Source organism: Erpetoichthys calabaricus, chromosome 9, assembly GCF_900747795.2.
Source record: "Erpetoichthys calabaricus chromosome 9, fErpCal1.3, whole genome shotgun sequence".
Taxonomy (NCBI): domain Eukaryota; kingdom Metazoa; phylum Chordata; class Cladistia; order Polypteriformes; family Polypteridae; genus Erpetoichthys; species Erpetoichthys calabaricus.
The window spans coordinates 78,945,400-78,960,888 of NC_041402.2; positions in this window are offsets into that span (position 1 = coordinate 78,945,400).

Here is a 15,489-nt window from a genome sequence, read left to right on the forward strand (position 1 = left end):
TGGGGTACAGGTCGTAACGTTTTATTTATTATGAACATGTTCTATTTAAGTTTACATATGCTGGGTTTATGTCCAAATGTCTGTTAATGGCGTTTTTATGATAGCCAAGATTCAGCCAGTTCTCTGGCACTTTTAGTACTGGCCTTAAATCTTACTTGTACATTGTCCCAGTTAAACGTATGTCCTGTAGATTTTATATGCATATAGATCTGTGATCGTGAGTCCTTCCTTCTAACGGCGTTGTGATGTTCCTGTATACGCTATATGTTTCAACGCTAAAAACAAGAAATCGACAGCAGAAACACTAAACGCAGTTTATAGCATTCCATGCAGTTCTTGCCCAGCGGTATACATAGGACAAACGTCAAAAAGAATTGCAACTCGTATACAGGAACATCATAACGCCGTTAGAAGGAAGGACTCACGATCACAGAGCAATACGCCTTTGATTCTTGTATGTCTAAGCATTATCCTCTGATGAAGGCTCCTGGTAGGGGCTGAAAGCTCAGGAATAAAAACTACTTTAGATAGATAGATAGATAGATAGATAGATAGATAGATAGATAGATAGATAGATAGATAGATAGATAGATAGATAGATAGATAGATAGATAGATAGATAGATAGATACTTTATTAATCCCAGGGGGAAATTCACATACTCCAGCAGCAAAAAATATTAAATTAAAGAGTAATAAAAAATGCAGGTAAAAAACAGACAATAACTTGAATAATGTTCAACGTTTACCCCCTCTGGTGGAATTGAAGAGTCGCATAGTTTGGGGGAGGAATGATCTTCTCAGTCTGTCAGTGGAGCAGGACAGAGACAGCAGTCTGTCGCTGAAACTGCTCCTCCGTCTGGAGATGACACTGTTTAATGGATGTAGTGGATTCTCCATAATTGATAGGAGCCTGCTGAGTGCCCGTTGCTCTGCTACGGATGTCAAACCGTCCAGCTCTATGCCAACAATAGAGCCTGCCTTCCTCACCAGTTTGTCCAGGCGTGAGGCATCCTTCTTCTTAATGCTGCCTCCCCAGCACACCACTGCATAGAAGAGGGTGCTCGCCACAACTGTCTGATAGAACATCTGCAGCATCTTACTGCAGATGCTGAAGGATGCCAGTCTTCTAAGGAAGTACAGGCGGCTCTGTCCTTTCTTGCACAGAGAATCAGTATTGGCAGTCCAGTCCAATTTATCGTCCAGCTGCACTCCCAGGTATTTATAGGTCTGCACCCTCTGCACACAGTCACCTCTGATGATCACTGGGTCCATGAGGGGCCTGGGTCTCCTAAAATCCACCACCAGTTCCTTGGTTTTGCTGGTGTTCAGTTGTAGGTGGTTTAAGTCGCACCATTTAACAAAGTCCTTGATGAGGTTTCTATACTCCTCCTCCTGCCCACTCCTGATGCAGCCCACGATAGCAGTGTCGTCAGCAAACTTTTGCACGTGGCAGGACTCCGAGTTATATTGGAAGTCCGATGTATATAGGCTGAACAGGACCGGAGAAAGTACAGTCCCCTGCGGCGCTCCTGTGTTGCTGACCACAATGTCAGATCTGCAATTCCCGAGACGCACATACTGAGGTCTGTTTGTAAGATAGTCCACGATCCATGCCACCAGGTATGAATCTACTCCCATCTCTGTCAGCTTGTCCCTAAGGAGCAGAGGTTGGATGGTGTTGAAGGCGCTAGAGAAGTCTAGAAACATAATTCTTACAGCGCCACTGCCTCTGTCCAAGTGGGAGAGGGATCGATGTAGCATATAGATGATGGCATCTTCCGCTCCCACCTTCTCCTGGTATGCGAACTGCAGAGGGTCGAGGGCGTGTTGGACCTGTGGCCTCAGGTGGTGAAGCAGCAGCCGCTCCATGGTCTTCATCACGTGTGATCTTAGAGCGACAGGCCGGAAGTCATTCAGCTCACCAGGACGTGATACCTTTGGGACTGGGGTGATGCAAGATGTTTTCCAAAGCCTCGGGACTTTCCCCTGTTCCAGGCTCAGGTTGAAGATGCGCTGTAGAGGACCCCCCAGCTCTGATGCACAGACCTTCAGCAGTCGTGGTGATACTCCATCTGGACCTGCTGCTTTGCTGGCACGAAGTTTCCTCAGCTCTCTGCTCACTTGCGCTGCTGTAATTGTGGGTGGGGATGTCTCTCCTATGTTGGTATCAGCAGAAGGATGTGTAGAGAGTGCAGTACTCCGAGGTGAGAGTGGGTTAGGGTGGTCAAACCTGTTAAAGAAGATGTTCATTTGGTTTGCTCTCTTCACGTCTCTCTCGATGGTGGTACCCCGCTTCGAGCTGCAGCCAGTGATGATCTTCATCCCATCCCACACTTCCTTCATGCTGTTGTTCTGCAACTTCTGCTCCAGCTTTCTCCTGTACTGCTCCTTCGCCGCCCTGAGCTGGACTCGGAGTTCCTTCTGCACGCGCTTGAGCTCATGCTGATCACCGTCTCTAAAGGCCCTTTTCTTCTGGTTCAAAAGGCCCTTGATGTCACTTGTAATCCATGGCTTGTTGTTAGCATAGCAGTGTACAGTTCTTACTGGAACTACAGTGTCCATACAGAAGTTGATGTAGTCAGTAGTGCAGTCAACAACTTCCTCAATGTTCTCACTATGTGATCCCTGCAGGATATCCCAGTCTGTAGTTCCAAAACATTGTCTCAGAGCATTCTCAGCCTCCGGGGTCCACTTCCTGAATGATCGTGTGGTTACAGGTAGGACTCTCACTTTTGGTTTGTAGTGAGGCTGAAGCAGAACCAGGTTATGATCTCCTTTCCCAAGCGCAGGCAGCGGGGTGGCACTGTATGCGTCTTTAACGTTTGCATACAGTAAATCAATAGTCTTATTTCCCCGGGTGTTGCAGTCCACATACTGGGAGAAGGCAGGTAATGTTTTGTCCAGCGTCACATGGTTAAAGTCTCCAGCGATTAGCACAAGTGCCTCGGGGTGCTGCGTTTGTAACTTAGCAACAGCAGAATGGATGATGTCACTCGCTATCTCCACGTCCGCCCGAGGAGGAATATACACGATGACAACAATGACGTGTCCAAACTCTCTGGGCAAGTAATAGGGACGCAGACTTACGGCCAACAGTTCGATGTCCCTGCAGCAAGTGGAGATTTTGACTTTAACATGTCCAGAGTTACACCACCGTGTATTAACATAGAGAGCGAGTCCTCCTCCTTTGTGCTTCCCACAGGTACTTGCGTCTCTGTCTGCTCTAACTGTGCTAAACCCGGGTAGCTCTACATTAGCATCTGGGATGGTGTTAGTTAGCCACGTTTCGCAGAAACACAACAAATTGCATTCTCTGTAGGTTCTGACATTTTTCACCAGCGCAGCCAGTTCGTCGATCTTATTTGAGATTGAGTTCACATTCCCCAGAATAACAGAAGGCACCGAAGGCTTAAAACGCCACTTTCTTGCAAGCCGCTTCATTTTTAGCTTAGTGCCGGCTCTGCTGCCACGATACCGCGTTCTTACCTCGTCGGGTAAATAGGGAACCACACCGGCACTGGCATTTGTTCTCAGCGCTCGAAGTTGAGTACTTGAATAGGCGAGTCTCGGCGTGTAAAAATCCATGCCCAAGTTGTAAAAGTAAGTGTGTCCAGGGAACAAATCCACATAAAATAAAGTGGTAGGAGTGATCAATAAATAAAAATAGAAAAATAAAAGTAGAAAAATACACATACACATATAGTCCTACACGGAGCTGCTGAAAAGGCTGCCACTCTCTGCGGCGCCGGATGTCTGTGATAGTCGTATTTATTTAAAAAAAAATATTAAAAAATATAATATAGTATTAACAAATTTAATATTTTGTGATGACCAGCATAATAAGCAAATACAGCTCAGAGGTATTGAACTTTTCCATGTTTTACTTGGAGCCTTAGTTTCATAACAAACAGTGCCCTGTCTTATACTCTGTTATCTGGGTTACACAGCACATCTCCAAAACAATAAAGGAAAGCTTTCCCTACCAATCAGTTTATCTCCTGCCACTTATACTCTTTTTTTCTCTCTACCACAAACACTCCTGTTTATTGTCTCATTACATCCCTACTCAAAACTTTCTTCCACTGCACCTTCCTTTTTATTCTAAGTTCTCCTGTCACTCATCTCCTAAGAGGCATGTCTGCCCCTCACAGAACAGAAGCCATTCACCCAGTCCTATCACTTACAGCATTCATTCCACCCTTTCTGCTTTTGCACAGCACATCACAAGCTGACTGCACATCACAATATATTAACAAAACATAATATAACAGAAATTAAAAAGAAAATGACGAAGAAGAACATTAATACAGAATAATATTAATGTTAGTGGATTCCATTTTTGATATGTTTTTCAATTTTGTTGGCATCGCACTTTATATCGTTCCTTGTAGTTCTTACTACTCCGTAAATTGAAGCAATACTTGAAGCTCTTTTGCTGTTATGTAAACTTTTAATAATTTCAATTTTTTGTGACAATTCCAAAACCATACGCATATGTTTATCAGCCATAACAATGCATAGTAGTTTAATTACAACCAAAGAGAAAAGCTATGAAATACTATTTAAGCTGAGGATATATGTATATATATGTATATATATATATATATATATATATATATATATATATATATATATATATATATATATATATATATATATATATATATATATATATATTTATATATATATATATATATATATATATATATATATATATATATATATATGACATTCAGCCATTTTAAAAGGAAGCTGGCTGTGTTCCTCACCTCATTACCTGTCTCCCTCCACAGCAAATCTTCACCCTCAGAGAGGTAGTTTGTGTAGCTTGTTTGAAGAATGCTGTAATTGCTCCCCTTCTTTAGATAAGGTTTTGAAAGTTTAAGGTAAGATTTTCTCAGGATTTAAACAAAGAAGCTATTATTTTATACCAGTGATATGTATGTTATGGGGATACATTTAGCATAATCTTTGAACTGTACTGTATTTGAAGTCTCTGGATCCCTGTTTCCCATTTTTGCATTTTTTAAAGATTTTTGGAATATTTATATGTAGTACATAGTCAAGTACACAGGGCTTGTCTGTTACATGTCCAAACTGAAATGTAGTAAACAGGGAAGGATTTGAAAGTTGAATTTCAGCTGATCTCTACCACCCTTAGGCAAGAAGATATTAAACAAATGGAAGACCTGTGATGTCACCAGAAGCTCCACCCAGAGGTAGTTTGTGACATAAAAGCATGAGAATGTTACATTAATTGCCAATTTACTTATTTAGTTAATTAAAGAATTGATTGATTATTAATAACATATTATTTATAATTGCTTCCTCACATATGTTTACCACTGCCAAGTTAAATAATATATTTAAGTAGTCCATGTGTTCAATTCTTTGCAACATTAATCAATTTTTTTAACTCATAATATTTCATATACTTATTATCATTTGATAAATTTGTCATTTATTCATTTTGTATTTAGTTAACACAAATAAAAAGAAAAAAGCAGAGGAGCAGCTAATGGAACTGGCTGCCCAATATGGATGACCTCAATTAGAACTGAATCCATGTTTGTGCTTATTTGAAGCAGTAGCTAGAATTGAAAAATAACTATTTGATACTACGATTTGTGAAACTAATTATGTTTATCACACATACATTTTTTAGCTGAAGCAAGAACAATTCTTTCAGGCAGTGACCTCAAGTGATTAGACCAGATGCAATGTTTACAGATAATGAAATAATGTGCTATATTGGGGTTTTAGAGAACCTAATCCATTCATCGTATTGGACACAAATAGCTCACTGAATATGTTAAAAGTATGGGTATTTAGGGCTTGTGAGGATGCCTCAAGCCAGAAACCCCATTGACACAATGTGACATCAACTCGGTGTCAAGGATCAACCCTCTGCTCCTGCCAAAAGATGGAACTACAGTTGTCAAAAACCCCCACTGAAGAACTACAAAACTATTGCACTGTTCCAATGTTTTCCCTTCGACTGCATTTGTTTGTATGATTATGCTACAATGTATATTAGGAATGAATGCTGGATTTTAAAGGCAGTTCTATATAACCTTTATTTTGCACCATATTTCTTTTGTCTTAATATTTCCACTATGGTTACTAAAATAGGGGTATATATACAGGTTCAAAGTATGAGCTGCATTTTAAAAAGAGCACATTTCCTGGCGGACACAGTGGCTTTTATCCAAAGCACACTCATTTATAAATTTCCACAGTTTGAGCATGGGCAGATTGACTTGCTCTGCAGCACACAGCAGGTCAAATGTTAGCCACCTTTTTTCTTGACAGTTCAAAGTCTGAAGTTACTGCGCCAAAAGAAAACCAATATGGGGCATTTCAGAAACACACACACTTCACACAGAAGAAACACCAGGCTTGGACTATGGAGCTGTCAGGCACCAATACCATCTATTCGTCTGTTTTCGTTATATGGAAATACTGTATATTGTATGTAAACCAAATATATGTTTTTTTGAGAAGTGCAGTTTTCAAATTTATGAATATGTTTCAGCCATCCAGAATATTGAAGGAAACTAAAGGATCTCTTCATCATTCACTATAGTTTCAACAGATTTTCCCTAAATATTTGAATAGCAATGTAATGAAAGACCATCACATGATAAAAACAAAAAAAAAACTTGCTGTACATGAAATTGTTAAGACCTCCTGAAGTCTGATTGTATGATACTTATTTATTGTTCATTTCAGTAAAACAATGCTAATCAAAACATGCTTTTCTCCCTTTAAACTACTCTGCATTACCAAAAGTTTGTGGACACCTGACCACCATACCTATATGAGTTTAATGGACATCCTATTCAGGAACCATGGGCATTAATATGGAGATTATTATTGCAGCTATAACAGCCTCCACTCTTCTGAGAAGTCTTTCCACAAGATGCTGTGTGTGTCTGTGGGACAACTTGAGTTGTCATCAAACTTATCAGACCATGTCATTTTGTACCTGGCTCTGTTCACAGGGGCTCAGTTATGTTGGAACAAAAAAGGGCCTTCCCCAGACTCTTAACATGAAGCTGGAAGTGTACAATTGTCTAAAATGTCTTTGTGTGCTGTAGCATTAACAGTACCTTTCACTGGAACCAAGATGCCTAGCCCAAAACATTGGCCATTATCCCTCCTCTACAAAAGTTTACAGTAGGCAATATGCTTTCCGAAATGTAATCTAGCAACTGCTGAACTCAGATTTGTCCATCAGACTGTCAGATAGCAAAGTGTGATTCATCACTCTAAAGAACACATTCCCACTGTTCCAAAGTCTAAAGTTGGCGTGCTTTAGACTACTCCAGCCAATGCTTGGTATTGCACATTTTGATTTTAGACTTGTGTGCAGCTTCTCTGCCATGGAAATTCATTTCATAAACCTCCCAACACATAGTTCTTGTGCTGATGTTGCTTCTGGAAACAATTTGGAACTGTATTGTGAGTGGTGCAACAGTGAATAGACAATGCTTACATGCTGTGTCCTTCAGAGCTCATCTGGCTCCACTGTTTGAATTTGCATAATCTATCACTTTATGGCTCAGGTGTTGTTGCTCCCAGATGCTTTCAGTTCACAATAAAGCACTATCTAGCAGAGAAGAAATTTCATGTATTGACTTGGGCAAAGGTGACATTTCCATGAAAGTGCCATGTTTGGTATGACCCATTCTCCTGCTAATGTTTGTCAATGGAGACTGCATATCTCTTATGCGCCTTATAACAAAGTGGGGGTGGCTAAAACATGTGAACTCAATCATTTGGAGGAGTGTCCACATACAGTACTTTTGACCATATACTATAAAATTATTTTGTCCTTCACATAAGACAGGTCCTCAGTTTTAACATTCTAAAGATAATAGCTGGATCATTTACTGGTATTTACAAACAGTGACTCTAATTATTAGGTAATTTAAATGAAATCTCTTACAACAGAATTAGTGCTTTTGTTAGTCAAATAGTCAATAGAAAACTGAAACAGCAAAGTTAGATAAATTGGTGATTTAATCAACATTAAAGGAAAACCAAAATGAACGGTGGAAAAGAGTGTACTATTCTGTAAATGTATTTCATTACATATATGAATGAACAAATTGTCATTGAGAAGGGTACATTAACATTTTGGTGAGCGTGTCCTTTTCTGTTCTAATGTGGTAACCACTCCTATTTATATTTGCCCTTACTAAACAAGCCCATACCACAGTGTCTTCAAACTGGCAGGCAGCAAACAGTCTGTTAAAATAGTGGAAGAAAATTTATTTTAAAAGTTAATTTATTATAAAAGTTGGATTTATGTCATAAGCAGGCAATGTTTTAAAGACTCAATCAGGATTTAGCTTGTACAGGCAACAATCGTCAGGTGTCACAGTCCTGCACAAGCAAATTACCAACTGAGGCTCCAGAGGTGCTATAGTAAGTTCAAAATGGTTTGTTAAATATTTAAATTTAGAATGAAAAAACAGCATGAAGTTTAGATAAAATTGGTAGTGCACATAACCTTTCTGTGTTTTGGGATTTTCTGTATGGGATCCCTAATCTAGATTAAGTGAGTCTGAAAATGGGCACAGTTGTGTATGAATACTGTAACCAAAGAGAATTATTTTTCAAGCTAGATATTTGGGCAGTAAGTATTTAATTCTTCACAAAAACACAACATAATGTTACAGTAAACACATATAAACAGGGATACAATAAAAAGTAACAAAAAATGTCCTATGTTTTTAAAACTACTCAGTATTTGTATGACCTCTCTTATGAAGCAATGCACTTTAGTACACTGCTATATATTTTTAAAGTAATCATTTTTCCAAATGTCTTGCAGGATTTTCCAAAGCCCTCCTTTTGACTTTGGCTGTTTGTTCTTTTCCCTGTCCAACTGATCCCATGCAGCCTCAATAACTTTTAGGTTCAGGCGCAGAGATTGCTGGTCTAATACTAATTTTCTATATGTTGACATCTGTAGGTCTTAAATGTATTTGCATAATCTTTGGAGTTGTTGTTATGCTAAACTTTGCATGTTTGACTATTAAGTTATTTTCCTGAAAATACAGCATGATGAATCAAAATCTCAGCAGTAATTATTCTATAGACTTCAACCAGCTCTTCCACATCCTTGGCTTAAACACACAAGACCACGCCAGAGCCACCACTGTGCTTCACACAGGCTACAGTAAGGCAGCAATGCTTTTATTGACAACTTTTCTCCAGACATGCAGTACTGGTGTCAATCTGAAAAGAAAATTTCAATTTTTGACTTAATGCTCCCTAAAACTTTCTCCTACTGGTTGCCACTCCATGCTTTACAGCCTTTCACACAATGCAGTTTCTTCTACTTTTTCTCATTCTGTAATAAAAATTTCTTAGCTGCAATACACCCCACAAGACTAGTGTGTACTTTGGTACCAGATACTGAGCAAGCACTTCACTGGATCTCCTTTTCTCCCTCAAGAAAGTGACTATTAATACTGTTCATTAAATGCACAAATCTTTTTTTGTTTTTTCACTGCATTTTTTTGCCTCAATCTTGTCCTGTTTCTGAAAATTTCTTAATAACAGCATGAACACCATATCTTGAAAATCTGATTTTGTGAGCTTTGAAAGTACTGACTATATCCTGGTTGATACAAAAGTAGAATTTTATGTCTGTCAAAGTGTTAGCTTAACCATTTCCAAACCTCTCCTTGAGGAATCTCAGTATTTTTATATATTGTCCAATACACCCTGTTAATAACACATTTTTATGTGTCTGTTGTTACTTACTTTTGTGTACTATTAATATTTATTTGTTATTGTTTATATATTTTGCTGTTTTGGGGACATGTGTTTTTGACTTTTCCATTTTGAAACTATAGATGTGTCTCATTGGTAGGCACATGATACACTTGTTATGTTGTAAGGGTCTTCAGCATGCTGGGATTATAAAACATTACACTGCTATAAAGAACATGTGAACTTTAAAATTTTAAATGAAAATCTTTGTTGAAGAACTTTTTTTTTGATGAAAATATTCTATTGAAATGTTCTTATAAACTGACCCTTAACACTGTCTTAGATTACTATTTAGGTTTTCCCTCAAATAACAATACAAAAATCAATCTTTTCCACTGAGTTTTCAATTAATTTGATGGGATTCTGCTCCTTCCATCATGACAAACCCATTGTTTATTAAATTGGACCATTAGCACACCCGGTTCAGCTGGTCACTGCCTCTTTTATTTTAATCAGGTGTGATGTTGGAGAAATTTATCAAATACACAGGTTAAGAAGAGGTTTGGGAACCAAACCTGTGCTGTTGTAGCCATCTCTCAAGATATCAATTTTTATTTTTTAGAAAACACAAAGCAAACTTCTGTACTGTATTATTGCATCAATGTTAATTTACTGTAATGGTATATAGTGCTTTAAAGAGGGGAAAAAAACAAACACAGTATGTTTTCACATTAGTATACTGTATGTTTATTTCCAATTTGAGATTATGTCATTTCAATACAATTTTGGAAGTTCTGTGGATAAATCAACAAGATGTTAACAGATGATCTACCCTTCATCTCACCTTAGCTGGGAGAATCAATACTGTCAAGATGAACATCCTTCCTAAGCTTCTATTTCTGTTTAAGAGCATCCGCATATACATTAACAGATCATTCTTTATGAAACTAGACTCAGTTATTACCTCATTTATTTGAAACTTGAGGCGACTACGCATTCAAAAGCCGACTGAACAAAGACCAAAGTAGAAAGTGGCATGGCACTACCTAACTTTCAATTTTATTACTTGGTGGCAAATATACGTACTACAGCCTTCTCAGAAATGGAAATTAAATATTGCTGTACTTCTCTACATGCACAGCTTTATGCCTATGTAAATACTAACTTTCCTCCATATACTGATAATCTAGTCATTTACCAATCACTTAGAATATGAAACCAATGCAGGACACACTTCAAGGCAGAGAAGCTTTTATCTGTTGCTCCACTACATGATAACCAACTTTATAAACCTACTCAGTATTTCATCTTTGGAAAATGCTCAGGATTGACACTAAGAGAACTGTATATAGAGAACATATTTTCACCTTATGAACAATTGATTCAGATTTAACTTACCAGCAAAACAATTTTTTCCATTATTTTCAAATTAGATATATTGTTAAAAGAAACCTACATCATTTTCCAGATCTCCCACCCATTTATATTGCAGAGGCAATTCTGATAAGTCTTAAAGACTCATACAGCATTTCAACAATATGTGAAAATATCTTCCCTTCAACGATTCTAAGGTATGATGGGAAGAGGATTTTTCAATTAACATTTCAGAAAAGGAGTGGAAGTCAGTCATACATACTGTAGAATTCACTCTAGTGCCATATGCACCATGTACTCAATAATTCTTAAGATAATAACTTAAAATCTTCAATCGATCTTATCTCATTTAAAATTGTCCAAAATGTACCCAGGGCAAGATCCAGCATTGTCATCACTCAGCCACATGTTCTGGGAATGCAACAAATTAGCATAATCTGACCAAACCTTTTTTAAAACATGGGAAGATTTAATTAAAAAAAAATTAGAATAAACATTCATATAGGAGGAATTTTTTGTGTTATCTCTCTGCTCTTGGCTCTCCTCTCTTTCTCTTGGGTGGGGGTTGAATATCGGTCCGGTTAGGATTTGTTTTTTCTATGATTTTTTTTTGTTTTTTTTATACTGTTGTTTTTTCTTTGTGAAATTATTTGTTATATAAGTTCTGTACATTTTATCTGCTTCCTTGTATACTTTTTATTTTCCTGAAGCAAAATTAAATTAAAAATACATTTTGCCTGTATGCCATACTTTATGGTTCAATCAGTACTAATTGCTGTCAATTTACCAGCAATCTCATCATTAACTAGTTACTTAAACAATGGAACTAATGCAAGACACATTTAAAGGCATAAAAGCTCTTACAGTTGCTCTTGTACATGTTAAACACCTTTTCCACCTTCTCAGACCTACTCAGTGTTTAACTAATGGAGAATACTAGGGATTAAAACACTTACAGATCTTTATATAAACAATGTATCTGCATCTTATTTAAAGTTGTAATCCAGATTTAACTTTACGGCGACATACTTTTTCCTATATGCAAATTAGAAATTTTGCCAAAAGAAACCTACCCAACATCTTGTACTCATATCTATCCCAGAGGTTATACTGTTTAGTCTTGATGAAAAAGTCAGACAGCATTTAAAAAATATACAAAATTTATTCAAAGAATCAACCCTTCAAGACCCCAGAGAACGGTGGGAAAGGGACCTTTCAATTAGCATCTCTGAAAAGGAATGGAACTCAGTCACATATAGAATACACTATACATGCGTCAAGAATTCCATAATTCAGCTATCTTGCTTAGAAGGCTGCTTACAGGACGTATTGTGCCCTACAAATATCCTGGTGGTGTTCTTGCCCTTGCATTCTCCTGCTGACAGGGTATCCCCTTACAATATATATTATTAATACATTTCTAAAATGGTTAACAATTTAAGTCCTACATTACAAACAAAGGCACTTAGCAATTAGTCACGGTATAGGCAAAAAATTACAAAATATGAATAACGTGAAAATCTGACTATTTGTCCATCATAAATGTTGACTAAATCCAATCAACGTTCCTATTTCAAGATCAGGAGACATACTGTAATCTTTTAGAAATGGAAGCCACTGAGTAGAAAAAATGAATGAGCAAAGTGAGTAACAACCCATCAAAATTGGTACAATTATGATTACTGCACTTATTTAAAATGCAATTATGGTCAGCCTTAGCATTAGCTCTAACAAGATTACACTATGCTAGAATAATAAAATCTTCAGGCTTGATTAAAATGCTGAGACCTTTGGGTTTAATTTAATACCCATCTATTAATCAATCCTCTATCTATTCATCCATTTACAAATGTGCTTAATTCTGACAATGGTCATGAGAATCAGGGCCCATCATGGCAGTACTGGGTTCAAAGGAACCAACTCCGAACAAAATTCCAGTCTATTTCAAGGCACACACAAGCACACACCCATGATCACCTATTTAGGGTAAATTTAGAGGTAATAATCATCATAACATGCATGTTTTTGAGATTGTGAGAGCAAATTCAGATTATCCAGGGGATAACATACAGAGATATTGGACCGACATGTAAAGTCTACACTGACACTACCTGGACCTTGGATTCAAACCATGGACTCTAACACCATTATGCTACAACCATCATGCCACAATGACTTTTAAAGTGTCTCAGAATAGTAATGTCACTATAAAAAAATGTAACTGCGATTTTATTTTTGAGTCTTTTGTGCTACTGTATACAATATAATAATTGACAATAAAATTATTATATACAAATCAAGACTGAAGATAATATTTCTCTTGATTTCTTTGTTTAATGTCTTTTAATAACAGCTTTGGTTAAAATCACTGTTTCCAATGATTTTTTTTATTGTTCATGTTAGTGACATACAAAAGACATTAACAATAATGTTAATCTTGACTTCTTTCATACTGCATTCAATATACACCATTGTTTGAGTGAGTGTATATATAGGGACCATTTAAACTAAGGGTTTACTGTTAAATTACTCTTGATTTTTCCACTGTGCTTTATTTACACATAAAATGTTGTCCTGAAATTCTAATTAGACTGTGATTGTTTGCTGCCAGAATAGTTTCTGCCCCCCACCACAACCATTAATTGAATTACATGAGTCAGTCTTTTATATGAATCACCATGTTATGTAAAACTATTTTTGAATATGTGAAGCTCTACATGTTGACTGATATGTAGTATCTGTTTATTAATATATTGTAGAAACTGTACAGTAAATCAAGGGCTTTTATGCTAATACTCTACAATGCACTAGAGAGACTGCATCTGCAGTACTTTGTGCAGTTCTAGGTTATCCTACTGCTAAACTACACAGCAATACTACATGCTTTCTGCAGAAGTGTAACCCCATGCATTGCTTACCACTTTGACGGATAAAAGGAATAAAACTTAGTTTTGCATGAAGTAGACCTTAATGATTTGATAAATTTAATGCAGCAGAATCTTTGAGTTAAAAAGTGAAAAAATGTATATGATGACACTGATCAAAGTAACTTCAGGAAGGAATCCCGCTAGCTCTTGTTCACAAAAGAGGGTTGTAGACATTTAATGCAACTGCAGAGTCATGCACCATGTTTGAAGCAGAAACCATGACATGTTTAAAATGTTTCTAGATCAGGGGTGGGCAGATTCAGTCCTGGAGGGCCGCAGTGGTTGCAGGTTTTTGTTCCAACCCAGTTGCTTAATTAAAAATCAATCCTTGTCAATTATTTAATTGCATGGCTTGCTAGTGCTTTAACTCTGCCATGTCAGGTCATTCTTATATCCTAGATTTATTTTCCTTTATAAGGATATCATCCAAATGATTTGAAGTCTAAAACAGATGAGTAATTCTCAGTGCTTCACTTTTTTCTCTTCACTTTCCTTCCAAGTATTTAATTAAACCAAATAGTGTGTGATAAATACGCACAGGTGTAAATGAAAACAAGCTAAATGGAGAAATGCTGGTCTCTTTTGTCATTTGCATGGTATTGCTAATTAGGAGCAATTAAAAACCAAGAATACAGCTGTTTAAGACTAAAATAAGCAATAAGGGTTCAAAATCTTAACGAGCGAGACAACTAAAGTGAAGCTGAAGTGTTACTTGAGCAATGAGGGCTTCTTATTAAGCAATTGGGTTGGAGCAAAAACCTGCAGCCACTGCGGCCCTCCAGGACTGAATCTGCCCACCCCTGTTCTAGATGAAATACTGGAACTACTGGCTACCAAATCAAGCCTTAGGTACTGCAATTTGTGAAATTTCTTAAGTTCTCAAAAGTGTATCTCATATTACACATATTACACAATGTCACACTGCAGTTGTGACCCGCTGGGCTGGCTACTTTGAGCAGTTTCTCAAAGCTAACCGTGGATATCTCTGGTTCCACGGTTCTTGAGGCTGATTCCTCCAATTAGCTGTGAAACACCCAATCTCACTGAGATTGCACAGGTGATGAACCAGCTGAGGTGAGGAAAGGCTGCAGGGATCTGTGGTATCCAGGGTCAACTTCTCCATGCTGGTGGTAAGGCTGTCCTCCTGGCATTGCAAGCAATCTTTGCTTCCATTTGGGAGACTGGCATCATCCCAACTGACTGGAAAATGGGACTTATCGTCCCTATCTGGAAAGGGAAGGGTGATCGCCTGGATTACGGCAACTACAGGGGGATAACACTGCTCTCGGTGCCGGGTAAGGTACTTCCTAGGGTCATCCTCAATAGGATCCGTGATCACTTGCTCACCTACCAGTGACCGGAACAGTCTGGTTTTACACCTAAGAAGTCATCCATCGACCGTATCCTGGCACTGAGGGTTCTCATGGAGCACAAACACGAATATCGGCAGAGTTTCTT